The sequence below is a fragment of the Aotus nancymaae genome, unplaced genomic scaffold (genome assembly GCF_030222135.1).
Source record: "Aotus nancymaae isolate 86718 unplaced genomic scaffold, 86718_ANA_hifiasm-v0.15.2.pri h1tg000028l, whole genome shotgun sequence".
Classification (NCBI taxonomy): Eukaryota; Metazoa; Chordata; class Mammalia; order Primates; family Aotidae; genus Aotus; species Aotus nancymaae.
Window position 1 is genome coordinate 19,438,386 of NW_026988441.1, and position 6,831 is coordinate 19,445,216.

Sequence of the window (6,831 nt, forward strand, 5' to 3'; positions counted from 1 at the left end):
GACCTTACATCCTGAATTCCAGCAACCAGTTTGAAGACCCCCCCAGAGCATGAGGATCACACAGCTTCTTCCTCTCCCTGTCCCAGGATTTCACCCTGCACTCTTCCACTCATCAATGATCTCCATGCCTCACCCACTCCAAAACCTTTAAAAACTCCAGCCCACGGATGGGCACGGTGACTCATACCTGCAATCCCAGCATTTTGGGAGGTTGTGGTGAGCTGAGATTGCACCATTGCAATACAGCCTGGGCAACAAGAGCAAAACTTGGTCTCAAAAAAATACAAAAAAAGATTTGCAGTAATTGACCTAGTGAGGTGGCTCACTCCTACAACCCCAGCACTTTGGGAGGTTGAGGCAGGAGGATCACTTGAGCCCAGGAATTTGAGACCAGCCTTAGCAACATAGTGAGACCCCCACCTTTACAAAAAATTTTAAAAATGGGCTGGGCGTGGTGGCTCACGCCTGTAATCCCAGCACTTTGGGAGGCTGAGGCAAGCAGATTACCTGAAATCAGGAGTTCGAGACCAGCCTGACCAATATGGAGAAACCCCCATCTCTACTAAAAATACAAAATTAGCTAGGTGTGGTGGCACATGCCTGTAATCCCAGCTACTCAGGAGGCTGAGGCAGGAGAATTACTTGAACCTGGGAGGCAGAGTTATGGTTAGCCGAGATCATGCCATTGCACTCCAGGCTGGGCAACAAGAATGAAACTCAGTCTCAAAATAAAGAAATAAATAATACAAATGAAAATTAAAAATGTTTAAATGATCTGGGTGTAGTTGGGCATGCCTGGAGTCCCAAGGGGGGCTGAAGTGGAAGGATCTATAGGGTCCAGGAGGTCAAGGCTGCAGTGAGCAACGATCATGCTGCTGCACTCCAGTCTGGGCAACCCTGTCTCTAAGGGAAAAAAAAAAAAGATAAGCAGTAATTAGCCAGGTTTAGCGGCGGTAGTTGGGAGGGTGAGGCAGGAGGATCACTTGAGCCCAGGAGTCCGAGGCCGGCCTGGGCAACATACCAAGACCGCTGTCTCTAACAGCAACAACCAAAATATACAGGGTAATATGTTTTTTTGTTTTGTTTTGTTTGTTTTTTGAGACAGAGTCTTGCTCTGTTGCCCAGGCTGGAATGCAGTGGTGAGATCCCAGCTCACTGCAACCTCTGCTTCCCAGGTTCAAAGAATTCCCTGACTCAGTCTCCTCAGTGGCTGGGATTACAGGCACCCACCAACACGCCCGGCTAATTTTTGTATATTTTTAGTAAAGACGGGGTTTCAACATCTTGGCCAGGCTGGTCTTGAACTCCTGACCTCGTGATCCCCACCTGCCTCAGCCTCCCAATGTGCTGGGACTACAGGCGTGAGCCACCGCACCCGGCCCTAAACTCCCAATGAATTATCTGCAACATACATTGATAAATGAGCTGTGGAATTAAATAATTCAAACTTGAAGCTATTGGAGCTTTATTATTGATAGTATTAATTCTTAGAGACAGTGTCTGGCTCTGTTGCCCAGGCTGGTGTGCAGTGGTGCAGTCATAGCTCACTGCAGCCTCAAACTACTGGGCTGAGGCAATCCTCCAGCCTCAAGGTCCATGGTACTGGGACTACAGGCACCAGCCACCACGCCCAGCTGCTGGGCTGTTAGAATTTTAGAGGATTGGGCCGGGCGCGGTGGCTCATACCTGTAATCCCAGCACTTTGGGAGGCCGAGGTGGGTGGATCACGAGATCAAGAGATCGAGACCATCCTGGTCAACATGGTGAAACCCCGTCTCTACTAAAAATACAAAAAATTAGCTGGGCATGGTGGTGCGTGCCTGTAATCCCAGCTACTTAGGAGGCTGAGGCAGGAGAATTGCCTGAACCCAGGAGGCGGAGGTTACGGTGAGCCAAAATCTTGCCATTGCCCTCCAGCCTGGGTAACAAGAGCTAAACTCCATCTCAAAAAAAAAAAAGAATTTTAGAGGATCCTGAAACTTGAGAGGAATGTGGTTATACAGCATGAATCACTTGACAAGAAGCTGCAGCTTCTGCCCCTTTTTTCCTAGAAATAACTAAGACCAAACAGGCCAGAGATAAGACCTCTTCAGTTGAGTATCCCCCTCACAGAATAATAAAGAAATCTTCCTTGGAATGTACCAACCTGTAGCCAGTCAAACCACTGTAAGGATTGTATCTGTCTATGCCTATGTAAGTGAAACCTTAACTTCTCCACTTTAGAATGCTTTTTTTTTTCTTTTTTTTAAAGACAGGATTTCACCATGTTGGTCAGGCTGGTCTTAAACTCCCGACTTCAGGTGATCGCCCGTCTTGGCCTCCAAAGTGCTTGGATTACAGGCATGAGCCACTACACCTGGCCTATAGAATGCTTTTTTTGTTTGCGTTTTTGCTTTCGTTTTTGAGAGTGTCTCATTTTGACAACCATGCTGGAGTACAGTGGCAAGATCATGGCTCACTGCAGCCTTGACCTTCCAGCTCAAGCAATCTTCTCACCTCAGCCTCCCAAGTAGCTGGGACTACTAGGTGATAATGCTCAACTAATTATTTTATTTTATTTTTATTTTTTTGAGATGGAGTTTCGCTCTTGTTACCCAGGCTATGGTGCGATCTTGGCTCACCACAACCTCCGCCTCCTGGGTTCAAACAATTCCTCTGCCTCCGCCTCCCAAGTAGCTGGGACTACAGGGGCACACCACCATGCGCAGCTAATTTTTGTGTTTTTAGTAGAGATGGGGTTTCACCATGTTGACCAGGATGGTCTCGATCTCTTGACCTGGTGATCCACCCGCCTCGGCCTCCCAAAGTGCTGGGATTACAGGCGTGAGCCACCACGCCCGGCTAATTATTTTATTTTTTGTAGAGACCGGGTCTCACTGTGTTGCTAAAGCTGGTCCCAAACTCCTGGGCTAGAGCAACGCTCCCACCTCAGTTTCCCAAAGTGTTGGGATTACAGGCGTGAGATAGTGTGCCTGGCATCCACTTTGGAATGTTGACCCTATGCATTTGGAGTCTATGTTTCTGGGTGGCTATCCTCAAGCTTTGGAATGTTTGAGGATAAATAAACATAATAAACTATACTATACTGGGTGCAGTGACTCATGCCTGTAATCCCAGCATTTTGGAGGGCTGAGGTGGATGGAACATCTGAGATCAGGAATTTGAGACCAGCCTGGCCAACACGACTGGGAGTGGTGGTGCGAGACTGAGGCAGGGGAATCACTCGAACCTGGGAGGCAGAGGTTGCAGTGAGCCAAGATCGTGCCACTACACTCCAACCTGGGTGACAGAGTGAGACTCTATCTCAAAAAAAAAACAAATGGCCGGGCTGTAATTCATTTATTCTTTTATTTGTATTTATTTATTTATTTTTTGAGACAGGGCCTTACTTTATCCCCCAGGCTGAAGTGCAGCCTCAATCTCCCAGGTTTAAGCGGTCCTCCTGTCTCAGCCTCCCAAGTAGCTGAGACTACAGGCACGTGCCACCATGCCAGACTAATTTTTGTATTATTTATAAAGATACAGTTTCATCATGCTGCCCAGGCTTGTAAATTCATTTATTTTTAATCCACAATCACTTCCTCCCCATGTGTCCAAATACTTTCCCTTTTTAGTAGCATAAGTGTAATACAGTTTTAAGTGTAATATAGCATAGTGTATAGCATAGCATCAGATAGCCCTGACTCTCCTACTTAGCAGGCTGGTGACCTCTGAACTCAGCTTCCTTCTCTGTAAAATGGGGATGATAAAGTACTCACTTCATAGGGTTATGGGAAAATGGAGCTATGCATGCAATGTGCTTAGGAAAGCACCTGGCATAGAATAAGTATGCAGGAAATGACAGCTATGCATAAGAATATATTGTAGGCCAGGGCCGGGTGTGGTGGCTCACACCTGTAATCCCAGTACTTTGGGAAGCCAAGGCAGGAGGATCACAAGGTCAGGAGTTCGAGACCAGCCTGGCCAACATAGTGAAACCCTGTCTCTACTAAAACTACAAAAATTAGCCCAGCATGGTGGTGTGTGCCTGTAGTCCCAGCTACTCAGGAAGCAGAGGCAGGAGAATTGCTTGAACCTGGGAGGCAGAGGTTGTGGTGAGCAGAAATTACACCACTGCACTCCAGCCTGGGCAACAGAGTAAGACTCTGTCTCCAAAAAAAAAAAAAAAAAAAAAAAAAACAAAGATTGCATTGCAGACCAGGCACAGTGGCTCATGCCTGTAATCCCAGCACTTTAGGAGGCTGTGAGACTGGCAGATCACTTGAGATCAGGAGTTCGAGACCAGCCTGACCAATAGAATTTAGCCTGACTAAAAATACAAAAATTAGCTGGGCATGGCGATACACGCCTATGATCTCAGCTACTCAGGAGGCTGAGGCAGGAGAATACTTTGAACCCAGAAAGCAGAGGTTGCAGTGTCGAGATTGCACCACTGCACTGCACTCCAGCCTGGGTGACAGAGTGAGACTCCATCTCAAAAAAAAAAAAAAAAGAGGCAGGGTGCAGTGGTTCACACCTGTAATCCCAGCACATTGGGAGGTTGAGGTGGGTGGATCACCTGAGGTCAGGAGTTCGAGACCAGTCTGGCCAACATGGTAAAACCCCATCTCTACTAAAAATATTTTAAAAAGTAGCCAAGCATGGTGGCTGTAATCCCACCTACATGGGAGGCTGAGGCATGAGAATCGCTTGAACGTGGGAGGTAGAGGTTGCACTGAGCTGAGACTGCGCCATTGCATTCCAGCCTGGGCAACAGGAAGGAAACTCTGTCTCAAAAGAAAAAAGAAAAAAAAAGAGAGAGAACATATTGTAAAGCTGGGAAAACTGAGACTGTGAGGGTCAAAAATGTGTGGCTAAGGGGACCCTGAGCCCGCTGAACTTGATGTGGTCCTCTCTAGTTGGTATTCCTCCACGATCCCAAATGGCTTCAATTTCTAAGAATTAAAATTTTTTTGGCTGGGCATGGTGGCTCACGCCTGTAATCCAAGCACTTTGGAGGCCAAGGTGGGCGGATCACCTTAGGTCAGAAGTTCAAGCCCAGCCTGACCAACATGGTGAAACCTTGTCTTTATTTAAAAGAAAAAAAAAGAATTTAAATTTCTTTTTCTTGATGACACAGGGTCTTGCTCTGTAGCCCAGGCTGGGGTACAGTGGTGTAATCTTGGCTCACTGCAGTCTTGAACTCTTGTGCTCAAGCGATCCTCCTGCTTTAGCTTCCTGAATAGCTGAAACTGCAGGCATGTGCTATCACTCTTGGCTAATTTTAAAAATTTTATTTGTAGAGATGGGGGTTTCGCTATGTTGCCCAGGCTGGTCTTGAACTCCTGGGCTCAAGTGATCTTCTTGCCGTGGCCTCCCGATGTGCTGGGATTATAGGTGAGAGTCACTGGGTCTGGCAATTTCTAATAATTATTTTTACAAAAATTGCAAAATTGGACAGGCTTGGTGTCTCACGCCTGTAATCCCAACGCACTTTGGGAGGCCGAGGTGGGCAGATCATGAGGTCAAGAGATCGAGACCATCCTGGCCAACATGATGAAACCCTCGTCTCTACTAAAGGTACAAAAAATTAGCCAGGCGTGGTGGTGCGTGCCTGTAGTCCCAGCTACTCGGGAGGCTGAGGCAGGAGAATTGCTTGTAACCAGAAAACGGAAGTTGCAGTGAGCCGGGATTGCACCACTGCACTCCAGCCTGGTGATAGAGCGAGACTCTGTCTCAAAAAAAAAAAAAAAGTTGTTTGCAGTTGAGATTTTAGTCTTTTGCAAAGCTAAGAAGTTCCCACCCAGCTCTTTTGTTAGTAGCACAGGGGCTCATGGGTGGTTCTTTTTGCACAGACCACCAATGGGGTTGACAAATAGGAGGTGAGAGGCCAGGCAGTGGCTCATGCCTGTAGTCCCAGCACTTTGGGAGACCGAGTTGGGTGGATCACCTGAGGTCAGGAGTTCGAGACCAGCCTGGCCAATATGGTGAAACCGTATCTCTACTAAAAATAACAAAATTTAGCCAGGAGAGGTGGTGGGTGCCTGTAATCCCAGCTACGTGGGAGGCTGAGGCAGGAGAATTGCTTGAACCCAGGAGGAGGAGGTTGCAGTGAGCCAAGATCCCACCATTGCACTCCAGCCTGGGCAGCAAGAGCTAAACTCCATCTCAAAAAAAAAAAAAAAGGAGGTAAGATGCTGCTGTCCTGTCGGGTTGGTGGCAGCAGTTCTAATTTCCTGGTCATAGTGGGATGAGAGGTAAGGAAAACAGATCTGTGCACACCACTGCGATGAGTCATGAGAATGTCTACAGTTGTCTGGTTCTGCGCAGCTGCAGCCCCGAGCACTGACCCTCAGATGGCTCATGTGACCAGGAGAGATGCCCTGCTGGGACTCACACAGAGAGGTGCCCCTTTTCCTCTGAAGATGCTCAGGAGATAGTCTTTGGGTGGGCTGGTGTGTCTTTAACACTGTGTGTCTTTTTCTTACTCTTCATCCTTTTTAATTTTTAATTTTATTATTATTATCTTTTGAGACGGACTCTCGATCTGTTGCCCAGGCTGGAGTGCAATGGCATGATCTCGGCTCACTGCAATCTCCATCTCCCAGGTTCAAGCAATTCTCCTGCCTCAGCCTCCTGAGTAGCTGGGACTACAGGTGTGCGCCACTATGCCCAGCTAATTTTCGTATTTTTAGTAGAAACAGGGTTTTACCATATTGGCCAGGCTGGTCTTGAACTCTTGACCTTGTGATCCATCTGCCTTGGCCTCCCAAAGTGTTGGGATTACAGGCGTGAGCCACTGCACCCAGCCTATTTATTTATTTTTAAACAGAATCTTAGTCTGTTGCCCAG